Genomic DNA, 14,572 nt, shown 5'->3' with positions numbered 1-14,572 from the left:
CTTCAGTTGTTTTGAACTGTCAGGGCCCCCCATAACTTCAGTTGGTTTGATCTGTCAGGGCCCCCCATAACTTCAGTTGGTTTGATCTGTCAAGGCCCCCACATAACTTCAGTTGGTTTGATCTGTCAGCATCAGTAAACAATCTTTTCATGTGGCTCCAAACGGTAGGTTCAAACCAGTAAGTTCAAAGGAGCACTAATGTCCTGCAGGTGGCGCCAATGTCATGAGGAGCGCAGCCCTCGCAGCTCCAATCAATCTCTGTACAAGCATGAAAAAGTAGGTGATTGGTGTCAGTAATATCATACCTGTATATATGAACCCATTCTGTTATGTGTTATAGACAACAAATTGATGGGAATCTCATTCATGACGCTCACTTCATCATATCATCATAAAGTGAGAGTAAAACTATTTTTGTATTTGCATATTTGATTAAAAACTAGGTAATGAACCTTTGTAATGCCAGTTTTTTGGTTGAGTTTTATGAGCCCTATTGTTTGTCAGTGTTGGGAAGTAGTGAACTACATGAAGTTAAACTACTAATTAATCTACTTTTAGCAGTAGCTTGGTGGTAGTTGAAATAAATTCTAATCTTGGTAGTGATTTCAGTAGTTAATTGCTTTTTTGCCATGTAAAAGAATAGCTAACTACAGGAACTACATACAACGTTTTTTGAAAAAGTGTAATAAATTATGGGTGAAGTATAGACAAGAATCTGCTTTCTTTTTCGGTATCAGATATCCAAACTTCTCAATTGAAAAATACATTTTTTGTGTGTTTAATAGGCTAAAATGCACATTTGATTAAAATCTGATCCCATATGGATCTGTTGATCTTGCAATTTGTAGTTTATGAAATTTTAGATATAGATAATATATTTGTTGTACTTTTTCAAGGTAAACTATATTTGTGTAGCTTTAGTTGTATGTTAACTTCTTCAAGTGTGAAGTGATGGTAGGTTGGTAAACTATGATTTCAGAGCAGCTTCGCCAACGCTGTTGTGTGTTATCTAGACTAATAAAGGGAACGATACAATGAATATTGGGAGAATCGGTGGCAGGGTAGCCTAGTGGTTGGAGCGTTGGACCAGTAATCGGAAGGTTGCAAGTTCAAATCCCTGAACTGACAAAATACAAATCTGTCGTTCTGCCCCTGAACAAGGCAGTTAACCCACTGTTCCTAGGCCGTCATTGAAAATAAGAATTTGTTCTTAACTGACTTGCCTTGTTAAATAAATATATTAGTGCGCACCATAAAATACCTCCAGAAGAGGGCGGTGTCATCCCCTGGTAATCACCCGGAATTTAAATCCCAAACCGCAGGTGCGCCTGCTCTCCCCTCAAACCTTGACCTCAGAAAAAAACACGGTGAACGTTCGCTCCACCGTTTGCTCGCGTGCCACACCGAACCTGCGCGCTGTGCTTCCGTGACGTCGTTCCATTGGAGCCTGTGGTTGGAGCGCGAGATCTTTTCACCTATCTACTGGGAGAGAGAGGAGAGCGAGCGCACGGCGGTGCCAGACATGGTCAGCGCTTTGAGAGAACACTGAAAGCAAGGAGGGACAACATCCTAGACATGGAATGCGACTGTGCAACATTTTGTCTTTCCTGGCTGTCTGACGTTATTTGTCTGCTCAACCATTGAAAAGGAGGAGGTTTTTGTCGTTTAGGTATTGGATTCCAGAACACCCCGGTCTCTATTTCTCTTTCCGTTTCTCCCCCTCGGGTTGAAAAGTCACCACAGTGGAAAGGATATTTCGCTTTATTGGAATTATAGCTGCTCTGAAGATGATCTCCGGTGTTTTCTGGGAACATTGTCTTGGATGAGAACCTGTGAGCATCATGAGTACCAATGGTGAGTTCATTCCTCTGCGCCTCTCGTCTGCTCTCCGTTACTTTGAAGCTCCCTGCTCTTCTCTAGTTAACTCTGAAGCGTCGCTCTCAGAGGAGGATACACATATAAAGCAATGTTATACAACAATAGAGAATAGACAGATTTAGTAGCGTTCAATGGAAAATAAACTACAAATGTGCTTTAAATTCAAGATTTGATTAACATACTGTCTGTTTTCATTCATTCTGTATTGACTGGAAGTTATTCTCACAGCAGAGAGAAAGACAACAACGTTTCTCTGTTCCTCTCTCTCCCCCTCACTTCAACGATTCATCAATGCTTTTTACTAGCTCATCCTTGGTAATATTTATTGAATAAATGTCTTAAATTAGGCGACTGAGTGTGAGGATGGAATACTGTGTGGGGGTTGTGTGGTATGTTGTTGTGGTTATGTAAGGGGTTAGGGGTCAACGTAAGGGACTTGTGTACTCTGGTCTTATACTTCCTCCAGTAGCTGTTTCTCCCTGACATGTCAGGGCTTCTGTGTGTCTGTCTGGATGGCAAACTGCATCTCTACATAATAGTTCACATCATTTGATGTTAGAAATGTGCAGTTCGTCTTCTTAATTTCGTAAACAATCTATTCCCCCGGCGTATTATCATAATCATCTTCCTATTCATCATCATCAGACTCAGACATCACATACATCCACAAACGTGTTGTCTCCATAGCAGAGTTGCAAAGCTCATTGCAACCAGCCCCTGTCAGCCCTAGTCCAGCTCTACACCAAGACCAGACAGATCAGACCCTGTCAGCCCTAGTCCAGCTCTACACCAAGACCAGACAGATCAGACCCTGTCAGCCCTAGTCCAGCTCTACACCAAGACCAGACAGATCAGACCCTGTCAGCCCTAGTCCAGCTCTACACCAAGACCAGACAGATCAGCCCCTGTCAGCCCTAGTCCAGCTCTACACCAAGACCAGACAGATCAGACTCTGTCAGCCCTAGTCCAGCTCTACACCAAGACCAGACAGATCAGACCCTGTCAGCCCTAGTCCAGCTCTACACCAAGACCAGACAGATCAGCCCCTGTCAGCCCTAGTCCAGCTCTACACCAAGACCAGACAGATCAGACTCTGTCATCCCTAATCCAGCTCTACACCAAGACCAGACAGATCAGACCCTGTCAGCCCTAGTCCAGCTCTACACCAAGACCAGACAGATCAGCCCCTGTCAGCCCTAGTCCAGCTCTACACCAAGACCAGACAGATCAGACCCTGTCAGCCCTAGTCCAGCTCTACACCAAGACCAGACAGATCAGACCCTGTCAGCCCTAGTCCAGCTCTACACCAAGACCAGACAGATCAGACCCTGTCAGCCCTAGTCCAGCTCTACACCAAGACCAGACAGATCAGCCCCTGTCAGCCCTAGTCCAGCTCTACACCAAGACCAGACAGATCAGCCCCTGTCAGCCCTAGTCCAGCTCTACACCAAGACCAGACAGATCAGACTCTGTCAGCCCTAGTCCAGCTCTACACCAAGACCAGACAGATCAGACCCTGTCAGCCCTAGTCCAGCTCTACACCAAGACCAGACAGATCAGACCCTGTCAGCCCTAGTCCAGCTCTACACCAAGACCAGACAGATCAGACCCTGTCAGCCCTAGTCCAGCTCTACACCAAGACCAGACAGATCAGACCCTGTCAGCCCTAGTCCAGCTCTACACCAAGACCAGACAGCTCAGACCCTGTCAGCCCTAGTCCAGCTCTACACCAAGACCAGACAGATCAGACCCTGTCAGCACTAGTCCAGCTCTACACCAAGACCAGACAGATCAGCCCCTGTCAGCCCTAGTCCAGCTCTACACCAAGACCAGACAGATCAGCCCCTGTCAGCCCTAGTCCAGCTCTACACCAAGACCAGACAGATCAGACCCTGTCAGCCCTAGTCCAGCTCTACACCAAGACCAGACAGATCAGACCCTGTCAGCCCTAGTCCAGCTCTACACCAAGACCAGACAGATCAGACCCTGTCAGCCCTAGTCCAGCTCTACACCAAGACCAGACAGATCAGCCCCTGTCAGCCCTAGTCCAGCTCTACACCAAGACCAGACAGATCAGCCCCTGTCAGCCCTAGTCCAGCTCTACACCAAGACCAGACAGATCAGCCCCTGTCAGCCCTAGTCCAGCTCTACACCAAGACCAGACAGATCAGACCCTGTCAGCCCTAGTCCAGCTCTACACCAAGACCAGACAGATCAGACCCTGTCAGCCCTAGTCCAGCTCTACACCAAGACCAGACAGATCAGACCCTGTCAGCCCTAGTCCAGCTCTACACCAAGACCAGACAGATCAGACCCTGTCAGCCCTAGTCCAGCTCTACACCAAGACCAGACAGATCAGACCCTGTCAGCCCTAGTCCAGCTCTACACCAAGACCAGACAGATCAGACCCTGTCAGCCCTAGTCCAGCTCTACACCAAGACCAGACAGATCAGACCCTGTCAGCCCTAGTCCAGCTCTACACCAAGACCAGACAGATCAGACCCTGTCAGCCCTAGTCCAGCTCTACACCAAGACCAGACAGATCAGACTCTGTCATCCCTAGTCCAGCTCTACACCAAGACCAGACAGATCAGCCCCTGTCAGCCCTAGTCCAGCTCTACACCAAGACCAGACAGATCAGACTCTGTCAGCCCTAGTCCAGCTCTACGCCAAGACCAGACAGATCAGACCCTGTCAGCCCTAGTCCAGCTCTACACCAAGACCAGACAGATCAGACCCTGTCAGCCCTAGTCCAGCTCTACACCAAGACCAGACAGATCAGCCCCAGTTCAGCTCTACACCAAGACTGGACAGATCAGCCCCAGTCCAGCTGACACCAAGACTGGACAGATCAGCCCCAGTTCAGCTCTACACCAAGACTGGACAGATCAGCCCCAGTTCAGCTCTACACCAAGACTGGACAGATCAGCCCCAGTTCAGCTCTACACCAAGACTGGACAGATCAGCCCCAGTTCAGCTCTACACCAAGACTGGACAGATCAGCCCCAGTTCAGCTCTACACCAAGACTGGACAGATCAGCCCCAGTTCAGCTCTACACCAAGACTGGACAGATCAGCCCCAGTCCAGCTCTACATAGAGACTGGACAGATCAGCCCCAGTTCAGCTCTACACCAAGACTGGACAGATCAGCCCCAGTTCAGCTCAACACCAAGACTGGACAGATCAGCCCCAGTCCAGCTCTACATAGAGACTGGACAGATCATCCCCAGTTCAGCTCAACACCAAGACTGGACAGATCAGCCCCAGTCCAGCTCTACATAGAGACTGGACAGATCAGCCCCAGTTCAGCTCAACACCAAGACTGGACAGATCATCCCCAGTTCAGCTCGACACCAAGACTGGACAGATCATCCCCAGCCCTTGGGCCACAGATCTAACTGATCTGGAGACAGCTAATCTTACCAGGGCAGAGGCCATCCCCCTGAAGGATTTATACACACGCAGATCTCATGTCAGCTGACTGTAGCCTGCGATGCCAGGGGCAATTGCTTGTCTTCACAACACCACTGATCCCCAGTCAGCTGAGTCCCCAGCAGCCACACAAACACAGACATACACAGGCCTCCCCATGACCACTGCTTTGATAAGAGGAGCCTGTCTGCTGGTGTTGTGCTGGAACAAAACTCCAGAGTTCCCCCAGGCCAGGACCCACACTGCTGCACTGTCTTCATTCTGTCCTGGTACTCTGGAATGTCAGATGACTCCTGTCCTCCCTCCTCACCTCCCCCTGTCTCCCCATTTCTCCCCTCCCCCTGTCTCCATTCCCCCTTTCTCCCCTCCCCCTGTCTCTCCCTTTCTCCATTCCCCTTTTCTCCCCTCCCCTCGTCTCCCCCTTTCTCCCCTCCCTCTGTCAGCCCCTTTCAGCCCTACCCCTGTCTCCCCTTTCTCCCCTCCCCTGTCTCCCCTTTCTCCCCTCCCCTGTCTCCATTCCCCCTTTCTCCCCTCCCCTGTCTTCCCCTTTCTCCATTCCCCTTTTCTCCCCTCCCAAGACTGGACAGATCTCCCCAGTTCTCCCCAAGACTGGACAGATCAGCCCCCCTTCTCCCCTCCCCTATCTCCCCCTTTCTCCCCTCCCCTGTCTCAGCCCCTTTCTCCCTCCCCAAGTCTCCATTCCCCCTTTCTCCCCTCCCTGGACAGTCTCCCCAGTTTTCAAGACTGGACAGATCAGCCCCTTTTCTCCCCTCCCCTCAAGTCTCCCCCTTTCTCCCCAGCCCTCTGTCTCCCCCTTTCTCCCCTCCCTCTGTCTCCCCCAGTTCTCCCCTCCCCTGTCTCCCCCTTTCTCCCCTCCCCTGTCTCCCTCTATCTCCATTCCCCCTTTCTCCCCGCCCCTGTCTCCCCCTTTCTCCCTCCCCTGTCTCCCTCTATCTCCATTCCCCCTTTCTCCCTCCCCTGTCTCCCCCTTTCTCCCCTCCGCCTGTCTCCCCTTTCTCCCCTCCCCTGTCTCCCTCTATCTCCATTCCCCCTTTCTCCCCGCCCCTGTCTCCCCTATCTCTCCTCCCCTGTCTCCCCCTTTTCTCCCCTCCCCTGTCTCCCTCTATCTCCATTCCCCCTGTCTCCCCCTTTCTCCCCTCCCCCTGTCTCCCCTATCTCTCCTCCCCTGTCCCCCTTTCTCCCCTCCCCTGTCTCCCTCTATCTCCATTCCCCCTTTCTCCCCTCCCCTGTCTCCCTCTATCTCCATTCCCCTGTCTCCCCATCTCCCTCCCCCTGTCTCCCCCTTTCTCCCTCCCCTGTCTCCCCCTTTCTCCCCTCCCCTGTCTCCCCCTTTCTCCCCTCCCCTGTCTCCCCCTTTCTCCCCTCCCCTGTCTCCCTCTATCTCCATTCCCCCTTTCTCCCCCCCCCTGTCTACCCCTTTCTCCCCTCCCCTGTCTCCCTCTATCTCCATTCCCCCTTTCTCCCCCCCCCTGTCTCCCCCTTTCTCCCCTCCGCCTGTCTCCCCCTTTCTCCCCTCCCCTGTCTCCCTCTATCTCCATTCCCCTTTCTCCCCGCCCCCTGTCTCCCCCTATCTCCCTCCCCTGTCTCCCCCTTTCTCCCCTCCCCTGTCTCCCTCTATCTCCATTCCCCCTTTCTCCCCGCCCCCTGTCTCCCCCTTTCTCCCCTCCCCTGTCTCCCTCTATCTCCATTCCCCATGTCTCCCCATCTCCCCCCCCTGTCTCATTCCCCTTTCTCCCCTCCCCCTGTCTCCCCCTTTCTCCCCTCCCCTGTCTCCCCCTTTCTCCCCTCCCCTGTCTCCCCCTTTTCTCCCCTCCTCTGTCTCCCCCTTTCTCCCCTCCCCCCTGTCTCCCCTTTCTCCCCTCCGCCTGTCTCCCCCTTTCTCCCCTCCCCTGTCTCCCTCTTTCTCCCCTCCCCTGTCTCCCTCTATCTCCATTCCCCCTATCTCTCCTCCCCTGTCTCCCTCTATCTCCATTCCCCCTGTCTCCCCCTTTCTCCCCGCCCCCTGTCTCCCCCTTCTCTCCTCCGCCTGTCTCCCCCTTTCTCCCCTCCCCTGTCTCCCTCTTTCTCCCCTCCCCTGTCTCCCTCTATCTCCATTCCCCCTATCTCTCCTCCCCTGTCTCCCTCTATCTCCATTCCCCCTGTCCCCCCCATTCCCCCCGCCCCCTGTCTCCCCCTATCTCCCTCCCCTGTCTCCCCCTTTCTCCCCTCCCCTGTCTCCCTCTATCTCCATTCCCCCTGTCTCCCCTTTCCCCCCTCCCCTGTCTCCCCTTTCTCCCTCCCCTCTCATTCCCCCTTTCTCCCCTCCCCTGTCTCCCCTTTCTCCATTCCCCTTTTCTCCCCTCCCCTGTCTCCCCTATCTCCATTCCCCCTGTCTCCCCCTTTCTCCCCACCCCCTGTCTCCCCTATCTCTCCTCCCCTGTCTCCCCCTTTCTCCCCTCCCCTGTCTCCCTCTATCTCCATTCCCCCTGTCTCCCCCTTTCTCCCCGCCCCTGTCTCCCCCTTTCTCCCCTCCCTTTCTCCCTCTATCTCCATTCCCCTGTCTCCCCTTCTCCCCTCCCCCTGTCTCCCTTTCTCCCCTCCCCTGTCTCCCCCTTTCTCCCGTCCCCTGTCTCCCCCTTTCTCCCTCCCCTGTCTCCCCTATCTCCATTCCCCTTTCTCCCCGCCCCTGTCTCCCCCTTTCTCCCCTCCCCTGTCTCCCTCTATCTCCATTCCCCCCCTGTCTCCCCTTTCTCCCCTCCCCTTGTCTCCCCCTTTCTCCCTCCCCTGTCTCCCTCTATCTCCATTCCCCCTTTCTCCCCTCCCCTGTCTCCCCTTTCTCCCCTCCCCTGTCTCCCCCTTTCTCCCCTCCCCTGTCTCCCCTTTCTCCTCCCCTGTCTCCCCCTTTCTCTATCTCCCCCTTTCTCCCCTCCCCTGTCTCCCCTTTCTCCCCTCTCCCCTGTCTCCCCCTTTTCCCCCTTTCTCCCCCCTGTTCCCCCTTTCTCCCCTCCCCTGTCTCCCCTATCTCCATTCCCCCTGTCTCCCCCTTTCTCCCCTCCCCTGTCTCCCCCTTTCTCCCCTCCCCTGTCTCCCTCTATCTCCATTCCCCCTTTCTCCCCTCCCCTGTCTCCCCCTTTCTCCCCTCCCCCTGTCTCCCCCCTTTCTCCCCCCCTGTTTCCCCCTTTCTCCCTCCCCTGTCTCCCTCTATCTCCATTCCCCCTTTCTCCCCTCCCCTGTCTCCCCCTTTCTCCCCTCCCCTGTCTCCCCCTTTCTCCCCTCCCTGTTTCCCCCTTTCTCCCCTCCCTGTCTCCCTCTATCTCCATTCCCCCTTTCTCCCTCTATCTCCATTCCCCTGTCTCCCCCCTTTCTCCCTATCTTTCCCCCTCTATCTCCATTCCCCCTTTCTCCCTCTATCTCCATTCCCCTGTCTCCCCCTTTCTCCCGCCCCCTGTCTCCCCCTATCTCTCCTCCCCTGTCTCCCCCTTTCTCCCCTCCCCTGTCTCCCTCTATCTCCATTCCCCCTTTCTCCCTCCCCTGTCTCCCTCTATCTCCATTCCCCCTTTCTCCCTCTATCTCCATTCCCCCTGTCTCCCCCTTTCTCCCCGCCCCTGTCTCCCCCTATCTCCCTCCCCTGTCTCCCCTTTCTCCCCTCCCCTGTCTCCTCTATCTCCATTCCCCCTTTCTCCCCTCCCCTGTCTCCCCCTCTATCTCCATTCCCCCTTTCTCCCCTCCCCCTGTCTCCCCTTTCTCCCCTCCCCTGTCTCCCCCTTTCTCCCCTCCCCTGTTTCCCCCTTTCTCCCCTCCCTGTCTCCCTCTATCTCCATTCCCCCTTTCTCCCCTCCCCCTGTCTCCCCCTTTCTCCCCTCCCCTGTCTCCCCCTTTCTCCCCTCCCCTGTTTCCCCCTTTCTCCCCTCCCCTGTCTTTCTCTATCTCCATTCCCCTTTCTCCCTCTATCTCCATTCCCCCTGTCTCCCCCTTTCTCCCCTCCCCTGTCTCCCTCTATCTCCATTCCCCCTTTCTCCCCTCCCCTGTCTCCCTCTATCTCCATTCCCCCTTTCTCCCTCTATCTCCATTCCCCTGTCTCCCCCTTTCTCCCCGCCCCCTGTCTCCCCCTATCTCTCCTCCCCTGTCTCCCCCTTTCTCCCCTTCCCTGTCTCCCTCTATCTCCATTCCCCCTTTCTCCCCTCCCCTGTCTCCCTCTATCTCCATTCCCCCTTTCTCCCCTCCCCTGTCTCCCTCTATCTCCATTCCCCCTTTCTCCCCCTATCTCCATTCCCCCTGTCTCCCCCTTTCTCCCCTCCCCCCCCTTTCTCCCCTCCCCTGTCTCCCTCTATCTCCATTCCCCTGTCTCCCCTTTCTCCCCTCCCCTGTCTCCCCTTTCTCCCCTCCCCCTGTCTCCCCCTTTCTCCCCTCCCCCTGTCTCCCCCTTTCTCCCCTCCCCTGTCTCCCCTTTCTCCCCTCCCCTGTCTCCCCCTTTCTCCCCTCCCCCTGTCTCCCCCTTTCTCCCCTCCCCCTGTCTCCCCTTTCTCCCCTCCCCCTGTCTCCCCCTTTCTGTCTTTATGATTGTATTATTATTAAACCTACATTATTCTTTCTCCTAATTGGATGTCGTTGCATTATTCAATCTTAAGTCTCCCGTGTGGATGGCCTTATTGAGTGTGTGGATGGCCTTATTGAGTGTGTGGATGGCCTTATTGAGTGTGTGTGTGGATGGGCCTTATTGAGTGTGTGTGTGGATGGGCCTTATTGAGTGTGTGTGTGTGAATGGCCTTATTGAGTGTGTGTGTGTGGATGGCCTTATTGAGTGTGTGTGTGTGGATGGCCTTATTGAGTGTGTGTGGATGGCCTTATTGAGTGTGTGTGTGTGGATGGCCTTATTGAGTGTGTGCGTGTGGATGGCCTTATTGAGTGTGTGTGTGTGGATGGCCTTATTGAGTGTGTGGGTGTGGATGGCCTTATTGAGTGTGTGCGTGTGGATGGCCTTATTGAGTGTGTGTGTGTGGATGGGCCTTATTGAGTATGTGTGTGTGGATGGGCCTTATTGAGTGTGTGTGTGTGGATGGCCTTATTGAGTGTGTGTGTGTGGATGGGCCTTAATGAGTATGGTGTGTGGATGGGCCTTATTGAGTATGTGTGTGTGGATGGCCTTATTGAGTGTGTGTGTGTGGATGGGCCTTATTGAGTGTGTGTGGATGGCCTTATTGAGTGTGTGTGTGTGGATGGCCTTATTGAGTGTGTGTGGATGGCCTTATTGAGTGTGTGCGTGTGGATGGCCTTATTGAGTGTGTGTGGATGGCCTTATTGAGTGTGTGCGTGTGGATGGCCTTATTGAGTGTGTGCGTGTGGATGGCCTTATTGAGTGTGTGTGTGTGGATGGCCTTATTGAGTGTGTGTGTGTGGATGGCCTTATTGAGTGTGTGCGTGTGGATGGCCTTATTGAGTGTCCCCTGTGTGTGGATGGGCCTTATTGAGTATGTGTGTGTGGATGGGCCTTATTGAGTGTGTGTGTGTGGATGGCCTTATTGAGTGTGTGTGTGTGGATGGGCCTTAATGAGTATGTGTGTGTGGATGGGCCTTATTGAGTATGTGTGTGTGGATGGCCTTATTGAGTGTGTGTGTGTGGATGGGCCTTATTGAGTATGTGTGTGTGGATGGCCTTATTGAGTGTGTGTGTGGATGGCCTTATTGAGTGTGTGTGTGTGGATGGGCCTTATTGAGTGTGTGTGTGTGGATGGCCTTATTGAGTGTGTGCGTGTGAATGGCCTTATTGAGTGTGCGTGTGGATGGCCTTATTGAGTGTGTGCGTGAATGGCCTTATTGAGTGTGTGTGTGTGAATGGCCTTATTGAGTGTGTGCGTGTGGATGGGCCTTATTCCCCCTGTGTGCGTGTGGATGGGCCTTATTGAGTGTGTGCGTGTGGATGGGCCTTATTGAGTGTGTGCGTGTGGATGGCCTTATTGAGTGTGTGCGTGTGGATGGGCCTTATTGAGTGTGTGCGTGTGGATGGGCCTTATTGAGTGTGTGCGTGTGGATGGGCCTTATTGAGTGTGTGCGTGTGGATGGGCCTTATTGAGTGTGTGCGTGTGGATGGGCCTTATTGAGTGTGTGCGTGTGGATGGGCCTTATTGAGTGTGTGCGTGTGGATGGGCCTTATTGAGTGTGTGCGTGTGGATGGGCCTTATTGAGTGTGTGCGTGTGGATGGCCTTATTGAGTGTGTGCGTGTGGATGGGCCTTATTGAGTGTGTGCGTGTGGATGGGCCTTATTGAGTGTGTGTGTGTGGATGGGCCTTATTGAGTGTGTGCGTGTGGATGGGCCTTATTGAGTGTGTGCGTGTGGATGGGCCTTATTGAGTGTGTGCGTGTGGATGGGCCTTATTGAGTGTGTGCGTGTGGATGGCCTTATTGAGTGTGTGCGTGTGTATGGGCCTTATTGAGTGTGTGCGTGTGAATGGCCTTATTGAGTGTGTGCGTGTGGATGGGCCTTATTGAGTGTGTGTGTGTGAATGGCCTTATTGAGTGTGTGCGTGTGGATGGCCTTATTGAGTGTGTGTGTGTGGATGGCCTTATTGAGTGTGTGTGTGTGGATGGCCTTATTGAGTGTGTGTGTGTGGATGGCCTTATTGAGTGTGTGTGGATGGGCCTTATTGAGTGTGTGCGTGTGGATGGCCTTATTGAGTGTTCGTGTGGATGGCCTTATTGAGTGTGCGTGTGGATGGCCTTATTGAGTGTGTGTGTGTGGATGGGCCTTATTGAGTGTGTGCGTGTGGATGGCCTTATTGAGTGTGTGCGTGTGGATGGCCTTATTGAGTGTGTGGATGGCCTTATTGAGTGTGTGGATGGCCTTATTGAGTGTGTGTGTGGATGGGCCTTATTGAGTGTGTGTGTGTGGATGGGCCTTATTGAGTGTGTGTGTGTGGATGGGCCTTATTGAGTGTGTGTGTGTGGTGGCCTTATTGAGTGTGTGCGTGTGGATGGCCTTATTGAGTGTGTGTGTGTGGATGGCCTTATTGAGTGTGTGTGTGTGTGGATGGGCCTTATTGAGTGTGTGTGTGTGGATGGGCCTTATTGAGTGTGTGTGTGGATGGGCCTTATTGAGTGTGTGTGTGTGGATGGGCCTTATTGAGTGTGTGCGTGTGGATGGCCTTATTGAGTGTGTGTGTGTGAATGGCCTTATTGAGTGTGTGTGTGTGAATGGCCTTATTGAGTGTGTGCGTGTGGATGGCCTTATTGAGTGTGTGTGTGTGAATGGCCTTATTGAGTGTGTGTGTGTGAATGGCCTTATTGAGTGTGTGTGTGTGAATGGCCTTATTGAGTGTGTGTGTGTGAATGGCCTTATTGAGTGTGTGTGTGTGAATGGCCTTATTGAGTGTGTGTGTGTGGATGGCCTTATTGAGTGTGTGCGTGTGGATGGGCCTTATTGAGTGTGTGCGTGTGGATGGCCTTATTGAGTGTGTGTGTGTGAATGGCCTTATTGAGTGTGTGTGTGTGAATGGCCTTATTGAGTGTGTGTGTGTGGATGGGCCTTATTGAGTGTGTGTGTGTGGATGGCCTTATTGAGTGTGTGTGTGTGAATGGCCTTATTGAGTGTGTGTGTGTGGATGGCCTTATTGAGTGTGTGCGTGTGGATGGGCCTTATTGAGTGTGTGCGTGTGGATGGCCTTATTGAGTGTGTGTGTGTGAATGGCCTTATTGAGTGTGTGTGTGTGAATGGCCTTATTGAGTGTGTGTGTGTGGATGGGCCTTATTGAGTGTGTGCGTGTGGATGGCCTTATTGAGTGTGTGTGTGTGAATGGCCTTTTTGAGTGTGTGTGTGTGAATGGCCTTATTGAGTGTGTGCGTGTGAATGGCCTTATTGAGTGTGTGCGTGTGGATGGGCCTTATTGAGTGTGTGTGTGTGGATGGGCCTTATTGAGTGTGTGCGTGTGAATGGCCTTATTGAGTGTGTGCGTGTGAATGGCCTTATTGAGTGTGTGTGTGTGGATGGCCTTATTGAGTGTGTGTGTGTGGATGGCCTTATTGAGTGTGTGTGAATGGCCTTATTGAGTGTGTGTGTGTGAATGGCCTTATTGAGTGTGTGTGTGTGAATGGCCTTATTGAGTGTGTGTGTGTGAATGGCCTTATTGAGTGTGTGTGTGTGAATGGCCTTATTGAGTGTGTGTGTGTTGATGGGCCTTATTGAGTGTGTGTGTGTGAATGGCCTTATTGAGTGTGTGTGTGTGGATGGGCCTTATTGAGTGTGTGCGTGTGGATGGCCTTATTGAGTGTGTGCGTGTGGATGGCCTTATTGAGTGTGTGTGTGTGTGGATGGCCTTATTGAGTGTGTGCGTGTTGATGGGCCTTATTGAGTGTGTGTGTGTGAATGGCCTTATTGAGTGTGTGTGTGTGAATGGCCTTATTGAGTGTGTGTGTGTGAATGGCCTTATTGAGTGTGTGTGTGTGTGAATGGCCTTATTGAGTGTGTGTGTGTGAATGGCCTTATTGAGTGTGTGTGTGTGAATGGCCTTATTGAGTGTGTGTGTGTGGATGGCCTTATTGAGTGTGTGTGTGTGAATGGCCTTATTGAGTGTGTGTGTGTGAATGGCCTTATTGAGTGTGTGCGTGTGAATGGCCTTATTGAGTGTGTGCGTGTGGATGGCCTTATTGAGTGTGTGTGTGTGGATGGCCTTATTGAGTGTGTGCGTGGATGCCCTTATTGAGTGTGTGTGTGTGAATGGCCTTATTGAGTGTGTGTGTGTGGATGGCCTTATTGAGTGTGTGCGTGTGGATGGCCTTATTGAGTGTGTGTGTGTGGATGGCCTTATTGAGTGTGTGTGTGTGGATGGCCTTATTGAGTGTGTGTGAATGGCCTTATTGAGTGTGTGTGTGTGTATGGCCTTATTGAGTGTGTGTGTGTGTGAATGGCCTTATTGAGTGTGTGCGTGTGAATGGCCTTATTGAGTGTGTGCGTGTGGATGGCCTTATTGAGTGTGTGTGTGTGGATGACCTTATTGAGTGTGTGTGTGTGAATGGCCTTATTGAGTGTGTGCGTGTGGATGGCCTTATTGAGTGTGTGTGTGTGAATGGCCTTATTGAGTGTGTGCGTGTGGATGGCCTTATTGAGTGTGTGTGTGTGAATGGCCTTATTGAGTGTGTGTGTGTGAATGGCCTTATTGAGTGTGTGTGTGTGGATGGCCTTATTGAGTGTGTGTGTGTGAATGGCCTTATTGAGTGTGTGTGTGTGAATGGCCTTATTGAGTGTGTGTGTGTGAATGGCCTTATTGAGT

The 14,572-nt window shown here is 52.6% G+C and overlaps 1 pseudogene; it reads left to right on the top strand.

Annotated features, from left to right (window-relative positions):
• Window positions 1–1,360: 1,360 nt before the first annotated feature.
• Window positions 1,361–14,572, top strand: part of LOC118384003 (actin-binding LIM protein 3-like) — a 151,388-nt pseudogene continuing 138,176 nt past the window's right edge.

Source organism: Oncorhynchus keta, chromosome 4 (assembly GCF_023373465.1).
Source record: "Oncorhynchus keta strain PuntledgeMale-10-30-2019 chromosome 4, Oket_V2, whole genome shotgun sequence".
In the NCBI taxonomy this organism is placed as follows: Eukaryota; Metazoa; Chordata; class Actinopteri; order Salmoniformes; family Salmonidae; genus Oncorhynchus; species Oncorhynchus keta.
The sequence above is the reverse complement of the archived record's forward strand: the minus strand, read 5'-3'. Positions and strand labels throughout refer to the sequence as shown.